This window comes from Ambystoma mexicanum, chromosome 5p, assembly GCF_040938575.1.
Source record: "Ambystoma mexicanum isolate Mex_15411 chromosome 5p, UKY_AmexF1_1, whole genome shotgun sequence".
In the NCBI taxonomy this organism is placed as follows: Eukaryota; Metazoa; Chordata; class Amphibia; order Caudata; family Ambystomatidae; genus Ambystoma; species Ambystoma mexicanum.
In genome coordinates, this window is record NC_090930.1 from 262,866,311 (window position 1) to 262,887,066 (window position 20,756).

The 20,756-nt window shown below is 45.3% G+C and overlaps 1 long non-coding RNA gene across 1 annotated transcript in view; it reads right to left on the minus strand.

Moving 5' to 3' along the window:
• Positions 1 to 20,756, minus strand: part of LOC138480884 (uncharacterized) — a 142,930-nt gene that overhangs the window by 99,837 nt on the left and 22,337 nt on the right. The gene's annotated exons all lie outside the window — the stretch shown is intronic.

The following is a 20,756-nucleotide window of genomic DNA, read 5'->3' on the forward strand; positions in this document are numbered from 1 at the left end:
ATCATTTCAAAAAGCATTAGATCTGGTCTGCTTACTAAAGATGCAAAATCCAGCTATCTTAAAAACGAGATTAATCCATAAGCTATATGGGCAAAACACATCTTCCCCTGATGTCATGCAACAATTAACACAACAAAATATAAAATGCATGTCCTTATTGCCAACCTTGCAAGCTGTAGTCATTTCAACAATACAATGTTGAAAAAAGAAATGCACTGAGTGAGGCTGCTGAGTGATAGCTGTAGTCTGTGGAATTGTGGAGTCTTCCTGCTGTGTTCACTGTGAAGGAGGAGGAGTCCCTGGTGAACTGTTTGTGCACATAAACCCATTGCAGCCGTGGAGCGGGCTGCAGAGTGAGGCTACTGAGTGATGGCTGAAGTCTGTGGAACTGTGGAGTCTTTCTGCTATGATCACTTTGAAGGAGGTAAACTGTTATACTCCCTGGTAAACTGTTTGTGCACATAAACCCATTGCAGCCGCGGATCGGGCCGCGGACTGAGGCTGCTGAGTGATAGTTACAGTCTGTGGCAGTCCGTGGTGGTCAGCGTGGATGTGTGGAGTACGCGGCGCTGTTTTCGGAACTGTGGAGTCTGTTGTTAACATTGTTTAAGGTAATCTGGGGACTAAGTATCAATATTATGGAAATGGCACATCATCACGAGCTGCAATACTACGAGCTCTATTGATTGTTTGTCGTGTTCTTAAGAGCTTGACTTCACTCTTAAACTGTTTGGATTGAGTGGATCGAGTGGTCGGGTTGTGTTTGTTAAATGTACTGTCAACAATCTTTGAAGTTCAACCCCACACCCCCTGCGCTTTCAGTACAACCTTTAATTAACTCTCCCCTTCACTATCCCGCGTGGTGTCATAGTTCTTGGTCCATCGAACTTTGTTCTCTCCTGGTTGGGCGACTTTGGTGGTCTGGGAGGGGGCCGCGGGTGAAGTGCCCTGGGTCCCCTGCCATTCAACAGTTTGGTGGAGGCAGAAACAGACAGAAATAGATAGATATAACAGTAGGTCTCATTTACTTCACCGAGCTAGCAGCTCTTAGCCGCTCTCTGCTGCCTCCTCTCAGGTATTGCGGGGACTGCGGGCAAAATGCCTTTGACCTACATATACCTGACCAGTCTTGTGCAGCTAAGTATTCTGTTTTCTAATTGTTAAAGCCAAAGGACTAAAATATTGTGTCAAATATACCAGAGGGGGTAGAGTATCGACACTCTCCCCCGAACCACAGAAGCCAAAATATATTCGACCCTCTCACCGTGGTTGGCACGGGCACCTGATGTCAGTTGTAACAGGAACATCACGTGGCAGCCAATGTGGGGAAGGGGGATTAGGTAGAGATTGTGTAATGGCAGGGGGTGATAAGGAACACCGGAAAAAGGATTAAGGGACACATAGTTGGATAGGAATGGGGTAAATAGGAACAAAACATACATATGCATACACTTACAAAACCTGCCTCCTAACCTGAATACCTCCAAAACCCTGCCTGAACCTGTAACCTAGTTGCTATAAATGGAACCTATTCATAGTAAGCCATGTATCATGACAGCAACCCAAACAGTAGCGAGACATTATGACACTTAAAAACATGGAGCATAGCACAAAATAGAACAAACATGGGTGTCACCCTACAATGAATATGACAAAACTCATGGCCCATTGGGCGAGTGAAGCACATACTGTGTACATGAAAACTGAAAACCCTGCAGTAAGGCCCCCAATACTATAGTCTTTTTGGGTAGTTTCCAACTGAACGTCCTTTAGTCATGAATAAGTCCACAAAGCAAACTCTAATCTCCGACTTTTTGAGGGGAACCAGGGCTCCAGTAAACTCAGAAAATACAGCCCTTATCTGACATAGTTTTGGCCCAAAATCATACATGCACAAATCAATACTTCTTGTTTGTACTTATCTGAGTGTCAGCGTGCCCCTGAGAACACCCAGACCTGAAGAGATGATGCAAAGAAATGCTTCCAAGCGTGCAATCACCGTCGCAGCCCCGTCTGCCTCTTAACAATGCTCGAGGCTGAAATGGACATGCTCTGAATCTCCATCGTATGGTTGGAATGCTGTTTTAAAGTCACGTAGCTCACCAACAGTCCTTCGGCGTTGTAAACGTTGCGAGAATTCTTCCTGTGAGGAGCTGCATCCGCCTGTGCCGAACGCTGCAATAATCCGCACCTGGGCACGGGCGGCCGGCGTAAAAGTAGACCTGAATAATTAGCTCAGCTGCGTAATGGCACGCAAATGGAACTACTGACTTCCCTCAAGGTTTGCTGGGAAGGGTAGTTTTATGTCCTTGCAGAGTACGTACTAAGGTTTCCTGGCCCCCACATGCCTCCTGCGCGACCATGCAGTGAATTTGCCAGATTGTTAGGCAGAATCACCTGCAGTACCCTTTGGGAACACTAGAGGTAATTAGGTCTACAAGTGTAAGCACAATTGCACCTTTGGTACAAGCCTGTACTACACAGTTAAGTGGTAGCGATGGCTAATAGAAGGCATGGCATTAGAAGGTCCCACTTTCTACTAAGGGGTTCCTCTACAGCACCTATCATGCTCTTCATTGTACGGTTGAACATCTCTACCAATCCATTTGTCTGAGGAAGGTAGGCAGTTGAGAACTTTTAAGTTACTCCACAGTTTTTCCACATGGCCTGCATGTAGTGAGACATAAAACTGGATCCCCTGTCAGAAATAACTTCTTTGGGAAAACCTAATCTGGTAAAAATACCAAGTAGCGCCTTAGCAACAGCCTGAGCTGTAACAGTCCTCATAGGTATAGCTTCAGGATACCTAGTAGCATGGTCTACTACAACCAGGATAAACCTATTTCCTGAACATGTGGGAGGGTCTAAGGGACCAACAATGTAAATTCCTACTCTCTCAAAAGGAACTCCCACCACTGTGGGGGGGCACCAAGAGTGCCACATTCTTGACTCCACTCATGCCAGAGGTTTGGCAAGTGTGGCAGCTCCTACAGAATTTGTCAACTTCTTAACCCATCTTAGGCCATTAGAAGTATAGGGAGAGCCTTTCCTTGGTCTGTTTGAAACTCAAATGACCAGCCAAAGGTATCTCTTGGGCCAACTGTAGGAACTAGATTCTGTTTGCTAGGTTCACTACAAGTTTTTTGCAGTCCCCAGGGATAGACTTAGTTGGTTCACTGTAGAAGAGGCCATCTTCCCAGTGCAACCTATGATTCCCAGGCTCTTGCCCATCGAGCTGAGAAGCTGCCTGTAGGTGAAGACCTTCAAGAGTAGGACACTCTCTTTGTCCTCTGCTGAAGTCTGCCCTGTTGTGTCCACCTTCTGCCAGTAAAGACTGCAGCTCAGGATGGTCAACAGGGTCCGGATCTCCAACTAATACAATGTGTTCTTCCAGATCAGACTCTTCAGAAATTAGATCAACCACACAGGGTTGTAGCTCACACTCAGCATCAGCAGGTGGAGGAGTCACAGGTGTGAATTTGGACAACCGTGGGGATGTGCTGGATGGTAGCACAGGGTGCTATCTGTCTTTTTCTTGGAGGGCTTGGGTTTCCCTTTTGCCTCTTTCTTTCCAGAAATAGCAGTGAGCAACTCCTGTGGACTGGGAGTGATAGTTTCCTCTAGGAGATCCTCTCAAGGTCCTCTCCCTTGCAGGCATAGTGAGCTCCTGTCTCCTTTTACTGGGAGACCTGGGACTACTAGACACAACTCCAAATTCCTCAGGTCATTACCCTACAGGACTCTCCCAGGCACTTCACTCTGCACATTAACAGGTATTTTGACAGTCATGTCATTGCACTGGATGAGAGCTGGTAACTGGGGAAGCATTTGCACAGGGCCTCTAGCTAACTTGGTTAGACATTTGGGTGCCTTAGCAACATCCTCCACCTTGGAACATTATTCATAAACCACAGTTATGCTGGCTCCAGTGTCTCTGATGGCAGGAGTCTCCTGGCCATTCACAAGAACACTATCTTTATAATGCTCTTTAGTATTATCTGGGATGGAATTATAGACATTTAAATTATGTTGTTCCCACAAACCCAGGGACACTAAAGAAACACTAGCTGAGACTCTCATGGGCTCAGCAGCCAGTAAGTGAAAGTTTCCACTTGCCATAGGTACTTCTTCCTCTGGGGAGAAGGCTAAGGAGACACTGTGGACCACTGAAGGTTTAACCTTACATCTGGGATCCCCTTTCACATAGTCAGTTGACCCACAAACATAACATTTCCCAAATGTTTTGATGAATGGGAGTTTGTTCTGACCTCCATCTGGTTTGGGTCCAGATGGTGTACTGGCCTGATTTGGTTTCCCATGTGGCTTACCCTTATTGTTTTGTTTGGGGCCCTCTTTTGGATTGGAGGTATTAGGATTCTCCTTGTTATCTTTCTTTGGCTGCTTTCCCTCATCCTTATTCTGAGTTGCCCCAGAATCCTCGTGAGTAGCCCTGTTGGCAACCCACAAGTCATCAGCCTTAGCTAACTTCTTTGGATCTATCTCCTTAGAATCAGCCAAGTGCTGTCTAAGCTCAGGAGAGCAGGCATCATAAATTGACTCCAACATAACAAGATTTCTCATACCTTCATAAGTATTTACTTTGTAACCCTTAACCCAACCATCTATGTTTTTCAAACATTCACATACCCAGGTAGCCCAAGGGGTACCATCATGCTTTTTGAGGGTCCTAAACCTCTAAAGGTACTGGGAAGGGGTCTTCCCAAATCTAGCAATTAAAGCTATCTTCACACACTCATAATCCATCCTATCCACCTCCCTCAACGCCATCACAACATCATATGCAAAAGTGGGTAGCCAAGAGAAGAGTCAAGGAAGCAACTGATTCCCTGTAATGTCTTGAATCCCATGGTTATATTTAAACATTGCCAACCAATCCAAAATATCAAGCTTAGCCTCATATATACCAACAATTTATTTAGGCATATGGGGTCTCTTAGGACTGGAAGACCTAGAAGACTCTGGGAGGGCAGCATGTTCCAAAGACAACGTTTTCATTTCTAAGGCATGATTCAACTCCATTTCTCTGAGCTTTAGTTCTTGATGCTTTTGTTCAGTTTGAGCATTTATAGGTTTAAATTCCAATTCAACCCTCATCTTTTCTAGAGCAATTAATTCAGGACTGAGTGTAGGACCTGTAGGGGCCCCAGTGGACAAAGGTTGAGGTTGCTGAGCAGGCAGAGGAGCAGTGAGGCCTACATTGTTAGACACATCTGCCTCATTTAACTCATCAATTGATACATTATCATCCTCATAATTTTCCACATTTGCTGGGGGGTTAGGTATTTCAGACCAACCCTCCAAACTTTGTTTTTTGTGACTTTTCGCCTTTAACAGAGAGATTCCTATCTCTACACAGTTTTTCAGATAATCCACAGTGTAAATAAGGAGGGTCTCTTGACTGTAACTTTCCATGTCAGGCATGATTAATATTGCTTTTTAGTGATGTTTAGCGTTGTAGTTAGTTGATCCAAGGTAATAGCACCACTCTAAGTTGAATTACTATACTTGATCCTCACAGCTGTACACCAGTGTTAGGCAGAATCATATGCAGTACCCTTTGGGAACACCACACACAATTAAGACTACAAGTGACAGTACAAATTCACCTTTGGTACAAGCCTTTACTACACAGTAAAGTGGTAGTGATTGCTGAGCAGCCAGACTTATCTCAAGAGTAAAGTGAGCAGTATCAATAGTTACACAAAGGACAGCAGTTACTATCGTTCAAACACACACTGACTCAAGGTTTCTGAGTAAAAGTTTATACATTTATTTACACATCAGTTGTAAAACAATTCACTAATGTAAAGCAGTAGAAACATCACACTCTCAATATACTACACACCACCCAATAGATTCTGGACAAATTAAACTCAAAATGAAGTGTGAACAAAATGGCACTCCAGTAATTTAACAGGGAGGTAAAGACATGGTTAGACTAAAATTAAGCAGCATCATCAAGTAAGTAAGCAGGGCAATCTAGACAAGGTGACTACGGTGAGGAAATCAAATCAAGAGGCCTGAGCCAAAGTCAATGGACCAGAGTCTTTGCAGAGGTTCACACAGTTCAGAGCAGTTTGCGGTTACGTCTTTGCCAAGAGTTCGGAACGAAGTTGGTCAGAAGAAAAATTACTTTAAAGAATAGACAAGCCCTTGGATTGGCAAAAGATTTAAAACACTTTCACCGCACTCGGTCGGAACGAACAACTGGGTTAGAACAGTACCTTAAAGGAAGAAGAAGGCTGTAGCTGAGGCAGACGTTCCTGGCAGGTCCTGCAGGCTCACGGTTCCTGAAGTGACTGTCAGACTGACACGAAGTAGGAAGACTGGAGGGTCCTGCACTGCCCAGGGAAGAAACCAGCAGCAGAGCAAAGCAACGAATAAAAGGTGCGCTACTTAAAACCCAAGCAGGGTCCGGACCTCCTGGCTATCCGGTTCACTGTAACTGTGCACATCAAATTCGACCAGAGGATGGAGGCCTGGCTTGCAGTTTGGCGAACTGGTTGGTCCCACCAGCTCAAGGGGAGAATATTCCTTGCAGATATTCCCTGTCGACGAAGTTTGGAGATCCGTACCCGCAGCAGGGCTTCACCGGGAGGTTCAGTCGTGGTAGAGGTTCTCTTCTGTCAGCTTCCCTCCGTTCTCTCGATCCAGTGGTGACTCTGCCTTCTTAGTCCCAGAGACCTGCTTTTTATGCAGTTTTCCCCCATTTACAGAGCCTGGCTGTCAATCACACAGCAGGGTGACTGTCCCGGTGGGACAGTCTCCACAGCCAATCATACAGAGTGCGACATGGGTCTCCAAGGAGACCCTGTGCAGGGAGTCTCAAATCCCTCCCTCACATCCTGTCCGCCTCAGACATTCATGCACCTAAGGAGGGCTTCTGTGCAGAAGCCCGCCAAAGGACGGCGAACAAAGGAACCAAACCTTGCACAGAGTAAAAAAGAGTAAAACCCGAGAAAGACCTTTACAAAAACAAATGGCGAATAAACCCGAATAAACCCAGCCGAACCAAATAAATGGGTTCCAGCGGATTTAAGTTCGAGGCTACTAACTTAGCCTAAAACAGTATCAAGGCTATTTAAATAGACCTTGGTAGGAAAAATAGGGTAGATACCACTGCCACCAGCCAAATCTTAAAGAAAGGGGAACGAAATAATGTTCCATGAGAAACAGACAAAAAGGGATAACTATTAACTCTTTCCAAGATAGTTTGTCCTGGGTCTGTGAATTTAAGAGTTCTGGGAGACAGTAGTCAGTCCCAGAAAATGGAGTTTAAAGTGGGAAGTCTGAAAAAGACAACCCTGTGTCACTGCACTAAAGGTGCTGTGTAACACACAGTAAAAAGATGATGCCTATGGAGTAGGTGAAGCTCCACAGTCTATGAACACAACAATGTAAAACACACACAGCAAAACACATGTAAAAGTGGGAAAAAAGGCTCACACTTTTCACAGGTGAAAAAAATCAATCCTAAAAATCCAGCAAAGCTGCTGAGGGACTCAGTATGTAAGGGAAATTAGCCATTCTGGAGAATTCTCCCTAACAGCCCTCGCGGTACTTGGAGAAGTGCACGTGCCACATTCTGTGCTTCTCACCATACTGGCCTATGGAAATGGGACTGTAGGGATTGTCCTATCAGGTGCTCAGGGTGTCCGTCACAGGAAAGGGTGGCAATATTTTTTCCCATTACTCTGAGACCTGACAGTTGCAGGCAGAGATGGAGGGACGCACTGTCTTGATAGTCGCTGATGCCTTTGTGGAAAATCTGTTGCAGTATGCCATAAAAAAAGGCTTTCAGGGCAATTTCGATTTGGAGGGAGTGGAGGTTTTGTGGTGCTGTGGCGATGTGTGCAGCTTTGGCGCTGTGCTTTCAGTATGTCGACGAGTGGCCACTTTAGCTACTGTATATAGTGTGGTTGTGCACTATGGAGCATTGCATTTGGGTTCCAATTTTTGTTCCCATCTGTCCCGTCAACTGAAGAAGGCGATGAAAGTAGTGCAGTGTATTTTTCCCACTGCCAAGGTGCTGTTCTCATGTATACTACCAAGATTTCTATGCACCTCTTCCAATGATGGATGTCGCCAGCTAGAGATCGGAAGGGATCTCATTAACACAAGCATATATACTTTGTTGTCCGTTTGTGGGATGTTCTGCTGCAACAATGACCCCATTAGTTGTGGAAATGCAGAGTTGTTCCAGGAAAATGGCATTTTGTTGTCATCCATTGGTAATGCAGTTTTCTTTGCTCATTTACAGGATGCGCTGAAGAGTTTACTGTAATAATGTGAGCATAAAAAAACACAAAATCAAATACAAATTTTAAAAAAAGGTGTTTCTCTAGAAGCATCTACAAAAAAAGCTCTTTTCAGGGCTGCCCCTTACAACAAACTCCCCCTACCCTGATTGCAATGCATTCCCTCAAGCCTGCACGCAGCACGAAAGCCACATTTGGGGATTTTCAAGATGGTGGTAATGGAAATGGGACTGTGGAAGCAGAGGGATTGTGCAATAACGTTTCTGGGCATGGTGTGTACGCAGAGGACTGTTGTACAGAATTGATACTGTTACATCAGGAGATCTTCAGTGTTATTGGTGGATGCGTGTGGAACTTTTTAACAGTAAGCAATGACGGTATGCTGGAAAGGAGACAGTACAAAGGGAAGAAGGATTGTTTCTGCTTTATTGGGGCACCGCACTCACCGTCCTTCTTGAAACACACGTGCACATACTCCCATTGTCAGCTTTCTACCCATGGCATTGGGGCAGTGAGGACTAGGTCACAGGAACAGATGTTCTTAATTTTCTCCATTATTGTGTGCACTGAGCTGGACTGACATGGTTGCAACTATGTGCAAACGCAATGTAGTACAGCCCATTTGGTCCAATATCAATTACACGCCAAACCTATGTGGCCTGCTCCTGTGTTCTGAAAAGCTGAAAACAGATTGCGGAGCAGCTTTAGGGTGTGGCCTTTTGTTGGGCTGCTGTGGAGAACCTGCACCCGGAAAACAGGCCTACATTGTTAAAACACCTATATACATGTACAACGGCCCATTGTGGTGTGTTTATAAGCGTGTACTTTCCAGAAACCACTCCCTACATTCCTCAACACTGTCCTTTGCTGCTGTCCATGGGTCCGTATTGTGGCACTGAAATAAGGGCCCATGCGCAGCATGGGTGCGGTCGCATGGTGATGTCGCCACTGGACTCCTTTCCAACTGCTGTCTGCAGGATGCGTTTTGGGCAGAATACGCTGTGTGCATGTGCATACCATTGCCACTTTTGTACTGAATAATAGGGCACCATACGTGTGCCAGGTGCTTGCTGTTTATAGGGTATAACAGGTGGGATATTCATCTGTATATGTACCTGTAGGCCGTGGGTGGGCACCGCAACCTAAATAACATTCGTCCGCATATGCTGCACAGTGGCAGTGTTACCAGGACACAGAGGTACAGATACACATATGTGTACTTGCACAACGACCAAATGTCCCCTCCCACATGTAATCGTAGGTGGAGGACAAGATGCGGACATGCAGAGTGTGCTGGCTTCGTACGGATGCCTTCATTGTCTTTATGTATATGCCGTGCAACTGCCTTTTCCTTTATTGCGGTCATTCCAACGAGGACTGTGTGCCGCTGAAAGAGAACGGCATTTCAACAAAAAACAATATCACATATACACTCAAAACCCTTTCACTTATTACCGTACTTGTACACATTCATACACACCATTAGGAAAGGGAAGGGGTAGTAGCATAAGTGGATACTTGTTGTGGGGAAATCGGGGATTTCCTCAAGTTGGTTGTGAGGGGAGGAATACATTCAGGTATCACCTTAATGTCTCCCATCACACGGATTTTGAGGGGATGGCACCCTTTGCCATGGGGAAGGGGTACACTTGCAGGTCTGCTAGTGCTGTTTCATTTTGACAATAATACACCCTTGTATGCAACTTTTCAGGTGGCACACTTGTTCATAAATGTTTCCACTTTGGTTTCCAGCCTGTCCTTTTTGCTATGCATAGAATTTCTTTCCTTTGCTATGGCCGTAGGCTGTTGTTGAAGGTTTGCTGCTTGTGCTGCCTTGCTTTCCTTTCCAATATGCTCTCTCACAGAAAAGAAAATGTGGTTGGTGTACATATAGCAATATATATTACATAATGTGTGCTTCACAGTACTGTGCATACCAATGGGGTTAGTAGTGTAAGTCATTGCGTCATGAGGTGAATTTTCTCCCAGCCACTCTAAGGTGCTTGCCATTGCTCCCTAATAAATAAAATATTATGCTTCTCTACAATTGTTTACTGCAGCACCTATGCAGTTAGAAGATAAACTTCAGTGTGCTTACTACATTGTAGTGACATTCTGGTCTTGGTACTTTCCAGTCCGTACTATCTGAAAACATGTTGTTAAAGGGACGTTATGGTTAAGTTACGCTACTAAAAATCAATCCCCTTTACTGAAAACACTATGCTAAAGCAACGTTCTGGTTACAGTGCCCTACTAAAAACCTATGAAATTCATTAAAAAAAACTTAACTGATTATCTTCATGCACAGAAATGCTTGCTGTGTTGTACCCTTTCTTCTTCCCCTATATGTATATGTATCATATGATGTGAGTGAACACCTAAGGAAAGTAGTGCAAGAACATATGAGAAGGGTGCCGTACACAAAGATAGAACCTTTTGAATTGTTAGTTCCTGACTGTTTGTGAAGAAAATCACCTGGCCTTCTTATGTCAGTGAACACAAAAGAGGGAGCCACACATGTGATGTCATCAGTGATGTCATCAATGAGATTTGTGATGGCATCTTTGATGCCATGGGTGTTAGTCCTCACAGTGTACACTGGTGGCACGAGTTATGGTTGATTAGCTTACCATAACTGGTGAATTTCGGGGGGTTTCGGTTTTACCTGTAACCATAACGTCCCTGTAACAACGTTTTTCCATTCAATTTCATAGGTTTTTGCTAGTGCAATTTACCATAATGTCCCTTTAACACCGTTTTTTGTTAGTGAATATATATATATATACATATAATAGCCATTGTGAGAGAACTAAGCCTGCAAGCAACTGAGCCCGAGCCCATAAGGTCGGAGACAGGCAGGATGCAAGTAATCTTTCCAACAATGGAATTGCAATGTGAACTCATGGTAAGCAGTTTACAAAGATGAGAGCAGTACGATGGTGCCAACCACTGAGGTACATAGCAAGAGAGTTAAAAGTTATATTTCATGGGTCACACTGTCACATCTCACATAATGATTGGTCAAGATTTGTGTAATTGTTCACTCGAAATCTACTCCTCCTGGAGTAGCTAATAGTAAATTAGTTTTGACTGATACATATTTCAAAAGGAAGTGTCAAATGGGAGCGCGTGAGAATGTCAATGATTTCACTGCACATGAGCTAACCAGCAACCACATAACTTTTATCACATGGTTAGAATAGGCCTATAAAGTTAGAAAATGTATAGAAGCACCTATATTATTGATCACACCAACCAATGAACTGAGAAGAAGTTTGAAGCATGTGTTGTCTTTTCATTTCTATAATTGCCATATAACCAGCCATTTTCGCTAATTACATTTGAATGTCTGTTAGATGTTTCCCTGCCCTGGCAGTATAATAAATGTTTGTTTTTCTCATATCTCGTGCATCACATTTTTTGGCTCTTTGGATTATTTATTTTTTATACAAAAGGGCCTCGCCTTACAACTTCCCTTGTTGTTACACATACCTTTTCTCCATGATGGATTGCTATCAGTTTCTAGTGTCATTTCATGAATCTGTGATAGTGACAAAGTCTAGTATGAGACTTTGATATCTTTAGTTAATTCCTGAGTTAGTGATAGCTTTGCTCTCCTAGGCCTGTTTCCTGCTTGTTTTTTCCTTTTCTTCTTTAACTCTGTCTCCTTTTCTCCTGTTGGGAGAAACAGGCCCTGCTGTGGTTCCGTTGCCCCAGTCACTGATGCAAAGATCCATCCCATCCTTTCCTTAGATCTCCGTCATAGCTTTAGTATGCTGGGTGGCAATGTGTCAATCCATGTTATCTTGTGATTTGTACCTGTTTCCCTGCGATATGTATATTTTACCAATTCTGACAGTGAGTGGATGCTTTGTAATGGTTGGCTCTTTTTGAGACCACTTTGGCATGCTTGTCCCGTAGAGATTATTGGTCTCAGTATAAGAGCCACAGCTTCAACTTGATTTGCTAATCTCTTTGCAAGCACCAGGTGGCCACATTCATGCACCCAACAAACTATCTTTTCTTTCATGGTGTTGAAATACATTTTGCATTGTTCCCTATGCTTGTTTGAGTGCCTCCCTGTTCTGCTCTCTTTACACTGCAGACTCCAGCCAGCTCCAGTCACCCACTCCAAAGTGGTTCTTGTGTCAGTCCAGTCCACAAGTGTGAGGAAATACCATCTGGCAACGGTACAAAGCCCCAGATGTTTTTTGTTTGTTTTTTACTAATAAATAAAAGGATGCAGATAATTTCATCTCCAAAAAGGTAATTTACTGATCAGGCTCCCCTTTTCTAACCTCTATTCAAAAAGCATAGTGAGTACTTGTGCACGGCTGCATCAGTAGTCTGATCTGTATCACCTGCTCTACCAGTGGCAGAGAGCAAGTTCCGAGGTCACAGATGCCCATTTGACTGCAGCAGTGACAGCCACGTCTTTGCTGAACAGGGTCTGCATATAAGATATCCCTCTCTACAGTAATCATAAGCAACCTGTGATGATGGCAGGATAAACTCTAAAATAGAGTTAGGCCTGTGTTTAGGCATAGTGCATGGGACTACATACTATCATTGCCACCACATCCAAAATGATATCACACATGTGTCAGCTCTGCTGTGGAAGGTAATGTGTATTCTAACCAGACAGGGAATCCATTGCCGCGAGGAGCGCATCCGCCAATCTCTGACATTGCTTCTTGAGACCATAGGCTGTATTGAGTAGCCTCAGTGACCCGATTCATACGAGTCTCGGCATGTCATATGCAGATATGCATCTAAGAGTCCAGCACCCCCAACAGGACTCCTAGCACAGCGTCCCCGCTGCACCATTGCAGACGATACCCATACGGACAGCACCACTATCAAGCAACTATCCTGATGAAGGCCACCACCCCCTGGGGCATTTACCAAGCCCTGTTTGGCCGAAACACTTCCATGTCGATGTCCTGTGGCACAACCCCTGTATATATGTGTTTGTAGATAAGTGTTGTGTACACTTTTGTGTTTAGCACCCCCGGACCTACCACAGTCCTGGGTCGCACTTGGTCTAATCCTAAGCCACCACTCACCTGTACTGTATACTTGTGCACCTCTGTGGAAACTGTTCCTCAAACAAGAAATGAGGATGATGCTTACCTGTATTTCCACTGAAAAAGAAATGTCTGTCCTAAAAACTTTCGTGCTTAGTGAAAGTCTTGTAAATGTTTAAATATATTCATCTGTGCAAAATCGTTTTGAAGGCAAAACAAAATAGCTTCAAAACTTGATAGTTTGTCTGTGGGTCTCTCACCCTGATTGAAAGTTTTTTACACACAGGTACCCTCCTGGGCATATCAGGACTCTGCCAGGCGCCCTTTATATTGTCTGAACCCTAACAGAGCCTACAACTCAGCTACCCAGAATAAAAGTGTGCAGTTGTGGTTTGTTTTCACTCCAAAGGTTTTTTTCAACCATGGAACTCGACATGAGCATAGTTCAGACGTTAAAGTAAGGGTATTGTGAAAACTCTTTAAATAGAGGGGACCCCATCTTGTCAGTAAGGTTAGGAAAGCTGAACTGTTAAAGAGCCTCCAAGCTTTTCAGGAAGGTTGGGTTGTAGAGCGTTCACAGGGGGACAGCAGCAAGCTGAACCCCTTAGTCCTATCCCCCATACAACTAGAGGGTATGGAAGCCACTGAGGAAGCGACAGTGAATGTAATTCCCAATATTCCTCAAAAATGGAAGGCACTTTGGTGTCCCAAGGGTCACAAGCCTCCCACTAATTGAGCTCATCTGTTGGATCCCACACTTCAGCCAGGCCCTGAGGGAACTTTTCTGGGGTCGACTCTAATAGGCTCTGTTTCCAGGAAGAAAGGTGGGTGGCCTTAGCAGAGTGAAAGCAGCAGGCTGCTGTGGCCCTGGGTGTTACGCTCACCTAGCTCCCACAGGGGCGTCTATCTGAACTGGACAGCTGCGGTCTCCACCAATGTGATGCATAGTGCCGAGATGACAGACTGGACTGGCCCACCTAGCTTCGTTTGCTTGGCCCGTAGGAGTATTCTCCTGCAAATGGAGAAAGGGAATTAACCACCCGTGGAGTTGAGCGTTAACCCCCACCCCCGCTGTTCTCCCCACCTTTAATGTTCCCTCTTATAGTCTCACCTGATGGTTTGGAAAGATGAGCTCTCCATCCTGCATTGAGTGCAGGGGCGCGTAGATAAGCAGTTGCTTCACTGGTTCGAAGGAATAGGTTAATTCCAGAACAATATTGACTCTGAGATTTCTGGCAAGACGCTAGTTTGTAAGAGTTCAAATGTCTGACTTTCACTCTTGTCCGATTCCTTGCAGGTTGCAACTTGACCCTAGCGAAGAGTTCCTCGTGGCAACCGGTAACATTCAGGTAAGGATTTGTATTATCCAACACAGTTCTATAAAATAATGTCAGTATGTAACCTGTTGCTTTCTCCCTTATTCAGGTGCTGAGAGAAATTATGAAGTCTCGGGGAATAATGCCTCCGGCGGTAAAATTAGGTAAGTCTATTGTGGTGAGGAGGATTCCCCTTGTTTGTCCCTTTGTTTCTCCTTGCTGTCCTTTTGTTTCCCCTTAGGGGCCGGGGTACGGCGAAGATGCGGTGGAGGCTGCGCCGACCCGTGAAGGGGAATAGTACCCCCGGCGGTAAAATCAGGTAAGTCTATTGGGGGTAACTAATATTGCCTCAGTTTATTCCATTGGCTCACCTTGCTGTTCTTGTGTTCCCCTTAGGTGCCGGAGTGCAGCGGGAACATGCAGAAGGATGCGGTGAATAGTGAAGATGCTGCGAAGGCCGGTAAGTTCAGCGCGGCGCTGCAGCAGGCGAGGCGACGCGCATAAAATAACTTCTTTCTTCCAGCCCGAAGGCGCGGTGGATCGGGAATTCAGGTAAGGATCAAAGGTATTGCTCTTGTTCTAACCTTTTTATCCTTCTTTCTCCCTTTTTCTAGGGGCTCCAGATGCGAGGCGGGCGTGGCAGAAGACTGGATGCAGACTTGCAGGCACGATGTGCGTTACGCTGCTGGATGCAGAATAACGTGAAGCATGTGCTGCTTTTCGGGCGTGGTTTAAATAGCCTCCAAAGTAGTCCCAGGTAAGTATTCCTCCCCGACCCCACCCAAGTAAAAAATAGTCCCTAGGTAAAGTAGTCCCTTCCAAGCCTCTTTTGGCTTGTAGCTCTGCAGCATGGTCTGCATCAGGTAAGTTTGCAGCATGGTCTGCATCAGGTAAGTTTTAATCTATGAGCCTGGCACCTATGGCGCCAGGACTGACTCTCCATATGAGCCTGGCGCCATAGACGCTAGGACTGCACCCAAATGGTCCCTAGCAGGGGTTGTGGGCTTGCTTGGAATAACTTGATGCCTGCTTCCGGGGCTGCTGGACTTGATCTGGATCCCCGGGGGTAGGCATCATGACACTGGGTGAAAACAAGTAAAGGGACTATGTGATGTTGTGCAAGCTCGAGCTTGAGGCCCAGAGGGAAACCAGCAAAGCTTCTAGTCAGGAAGGAAGTGTCTCCAGTGCTGGCTCCAAAGGACAGCATAGGTGAGGGGAGGTACATTTTGGACTGGTTTTAAAAGCTGGAGTTATCCTTAGAGTTGTGGGGTGCAGCCCTTATGAGCCGCCTACTGAGGGTTTGAACTGATGTAATTCTTCCATTGACTCTTAGGAGAGCCTGTTTAATGAAGCTTGCAGTCCTCAGAAAGTTATGTAAAACCCCAGAACAATACCTCAGAAGCTTTAAAGAGCTCACCAAAAAGGTTAGTCAAATGTCTGAGACCTTTACACATCAGTCTCTTTTTGGTTGTGTCACAGGTAATACATTTAACATATTTGAGTGCATGTTTAATTTGATTGCATTCAAGAGTATCCTTAAACAATATGCGATGGACATACATCAGCATTTGACAGACAAGACTATCACAGAGCCTCGGGAGCTTGCAAAGGCGGCTGACAGGTTTATGGATACTCACGTCCAGAAAATCGCAGTGGCCAGTGCATCCAAACCAGATGACAAGGGGATTGAGAAAAGTAAATCCAAGGAGGGTAAGGACAAAGGTTTGCACCCAAGGAAATTATGGATACAATTGCCACAGAACAACTGCAGGCACATGTTGAAGCCAATAACATTTTGCATGAGAAGCAGTCGGGTTTCCGTGCTGCACACAGCACGGAAACTGCAATGCTAGATTTGCAATCACGAATGCTCTCTATAGTAGACAAGGGCACCAAAGGGATACTAATGCTTCTGGACTTAAGTGCTGCTTTTGATCTTGTTGATCACCCATTACTACAGCAGGTACTGGAGAAAACAGCAAGATGTTCCAAAGCGGCCTTGGCCTGGCTGGCATCTTTTCTCACAGATCGAGTAGCCAGAGTACACTGGGAAGAGAAGTTTTCAACTCCAACCCCTATAAGTGCAGGGGTCCCTCAAGGAGCTAGTATATCCCCTCTTCTTTTCAACCTCTTTATGAAATATCTGTGTGTCCTCCTAGAATCCATCGGTGTATATTTTACCAACTACGTCGATGATACACAGTGTTAGAACTGGAGGGTGACTACCACACAGACAAGGATAAGATCATGACCTTATACTATGTGATTGACAAATGGATGTAAGATAATTGGATGTGCATAAATAGCAAAAAAACAGAGCTAATAATTTTCGGCTCTAGCCAAGCAAGGGACAAGCTCGTAACAGAATATGAGGAGTTGTGGACAAAGACTCACGTATTAAGGTAGTCTCCCATGTATGTATGTATGTATGTATTTAATTTTTGTATAGCGCCGATAGCCCGTGGGCATCAGGGCGCTTAGGCAAACAACGAAAAACAAAACAATACAATAGGAACGTCTGCGCTAAGCCATGAGGTGGTCATAATCCCCCGTATCCCAGTTCATCATCTGAAAAGATGAGTCTTCAACCCTTTCCTAAAAACAGTAAGGTTGGTAACGGTTCTGAGTGTTTCTGGAACACTGTTCCACAAGCTGGGGGCCTGCACCAAAAAGGAACTGCCCAGCCCAGATTTCAATTTAAACTTGGGGACGATCAACAGGCATTTACCCTTTGAACGAAGATTCCTACTGGGGGTATGAAGCACTAAGCCCTTTTTCAGATACTCAGGAGCAGAGCCGTACAGGCATTTATGCACCAGGCAGAGAGCTTTGAATTTAATATGCTCCTCCACTCTGAGCCAATGCAAGGCTATTCTCTCTGCAGTAACATGATCTCTTTTCTTCAGATTTTTTACCAGCCTAACCGCGTTGTTCTGAAGCACCTGACAACTAGAAACATCCTTAGAGGAGGCCCCTAATAACAGGGCATTGCCATAGTCAAGCCTTGATAGTATAATGGCCCTGGCTACGGTGGCCATATTACCCTCATTAAGAAACGGCCTAATGGCTTTCATGAGCCTTAAGTAATATGCCGTATTTTTCTGTAGGTAGCTAGTCTGGGCATGAGAATCCACCTGTGAGTTGACCATTATTCCCAGGGGCTTCACTTCCTGGACCACGTGGATAGTGGCATTCTTGATTTTAAACAATTTATACTCAGCCCCCAAGTTCCCTAGCTGATTACTTGATCCAAACAGCATCAGCTCGGTTTTAGAGTCGTTCAGACACATCCAGTTTGTCTGCATCCAATCGTCGATTATCTTATAAACCCTGGCTATTATTTCACTGTCTGAATCATAGTGGCTGCCACCCAGTTCCAGAATGAGTTGGGTGTCGTCTGCGTAATTAGTAAACGACACCCCCGCATTCACCAGTAGACTGCACAATGTGCGCATGTATATGTTAAACAACATGGGGGACAGACTGGCCCCTTGTGGGACTCCGAATAAGATGTCATACGGATCGGAAAAACTACTGCCCCAACGTATGTAAAAACGCTTGGGATGATGATGGAATCCACCCTGGGTACGGAGGCTCAGACGAACTACCTTTGAAAAAAAACAACGCCTACTATATAAGGCACCTGAGAGCCATCCGCCCACTCCTTAGTGAGAACAACGTGGCTACGATAGCCAGGGCCATTATATTGTCGCGTCTTGATTACGGCAATTCATTATTGCTGGGAGCATCTAAAAAAGGCATCTAGAAAACTCAGATAATGGATAACAACGCGGTTCGGGTTGTAAAAGGGATCAATAGAAGAGACCATGTGACAGAGGGCAGGAGATCTCTTAATTGGTTCAGGGTCGAGAAGAGAATCCTCTTCAAATCCATGCCGCTGGTGCATAGATGCTTATATGGCGCAGCTCTGTCGTACCTCAGGTCCAAGTTCACCCGCGATATCCCTAACAGGGCCTTGAGATCACAAGCGCCAGGCAAGTTATTGGTACCATCAGCAAATGTAGCCCTGGGTATGGGAAATCCTTTCCGGTCCAGACAGCCCGGCCATGGAACAACCTCCCAGTGACAATGCGAGTAGAACCGAATCACAAAATCTTCAGGAAAAACCTGAAGACGCACCTTTTTAAGTAAACTCTTCACTAAACAGTATTCCTACCAGCACCTGTCTATCTGATTCTGGTTTTGTCTCTCTGTGCCCTTATGCCCGCTGGCTGTCAGCACATTACAAATACAAAATACAAATACCCTCATTCTAAAAAAGTGCCCTAAAAACTTGAGGAGAAATTCCAGTCACCTCAATCATCTGCTCCCAAAGAAAGTAAGAATGCCGGCACCCCTAGCACCGAGGCAGCCACATTCACAGCCCCACAGGGCTGCCTTAACTATAGAGATTGGAGACATAGGAAGGTAGATCCTGCCAGCAGGGGTAGACCTAAGCTATTGGCAATTACCAATACTCTTATTAAAGAAGAGAATTAAGAGTTTGTAAATGTGGGCATCTTAGATGGTGAATTCCCACTAGGCCAGGGGCTGGCCAAATTTACCCTGGTATCACTGAGTGGGAAGCGTATTTGGTCTTTCAGCAAGGTCCTGGTTAATAAATTTTCTAGGACCATGTGCTCATCAATCGGAACGGAGGTCCAACAAGTTGTGATACTGCTACGAGTATCAACACTGTCCGAAGACGGTGGGTGTGTGAGGACCAGATCATTCCTGGTCCTCCTGAGCTATTTAGCAGATTTGATGATCTCATCCAATGCCCACTAGTTGTTATGTTTAGTTGGATGGGTGAAACCTCACAGCTCTGTGTCACTGTCAAAGATGACATTCCAGTATACAGTCTATTACAAAAGGATACATCTTACTCCATCCAACCAAAATCATTGCCACAATCACACAATCTAGGGCTAAAGAAGCAACTCAAGAAGCTGCCCTAGCAGCCATGGGTTCAGGGACTCTTCTAGTTGGAGATAATGAAATACTGGTCCACTGGTACTACCTAGGCCTGATCCAGAGTCCACAGAAGCACCTGCTCATGCCGGAGAGTGTCTAGTGGCCACTGAGGTGCCAACTGCAGAGGCATCAGACTCAGAGTTGCCTACAAGCATAGAACCAGAACCTGGGGTGGGGGACACAGTAGCTTCAGGCCTCAAGGTTATCCCAGAGATTAGTGACTTGTCCATAGCGGGGGGCCTGAGCCAGGCTGACATTTGCCAAGCACAACACGATTGTCCAATTTTTGCATATCTGCTTGAGCAGGCAGCGAGGCAGGCCCAGGGGCAAGCCAGTGGAATATTCAGGGTGTACTGGGAAAATTGACTCTTGTACAGTGAGCTCAAGAACTCTGAGGCAATGGCCATCTGTCATTTGGTGGTCCCCCAGTGCCAAAAGAGGTTCCTCTTGGACGTTGCTCAATCCATTTCATTGACAGGGCATCTAGGATTGACTAAGACAACCAACAGTCTGTCTGGCCATTTCTATTGGCCCCAGATGGGGTCAAAAATCAAATAATGTGTGCAGTCCTGCCACACCACCAATCCTGCATAATTTTACTATATGTGGTTGGTCAGCCTTTCGATAGGACAGGTATGGACATTGTCAGTCCTCTGGATCCCCAAGGCGATTTAGGAAACAGATGCATCTTGGTAGTGGTAGACCATACCACCCTGTCCCCTGAGGTTGTACCTTTGAGTAGCCTGAAAGGCCCTGTGGTGGCAAAGGCCCTCACTGTGTAATTCTCTTGTATATGGTTCCCAAAAGATTTTTGAAAGGGGATCCAAATTCATATCAGGCTATGTGGGATGAGTGTGAAGTAACCTACAAGCTCGCCACAGCCTTTCACCCAGAAACCAATGGGCATGTTGAGCAGTTCAACAAGACCCGCAAGAGCATGCTAGGTAGTTTGGAAGAGACCCTCAGGATAAAATGGGATACTCTCCTGCCATGCCTCCTGTACTCCTACAATGAAGGGTACAACCCTTTCGAGCTCCTGTTTGCAAATACGTTGGAGTTCCGCTAAGTGTGGCAAGGGAAGGATGGGAAGGTATTCCCCAAACTCCTTCCCACAATTTAGCAGACAATGTGCTTGGTCTTGGATCCAGAATGGCCAAGTA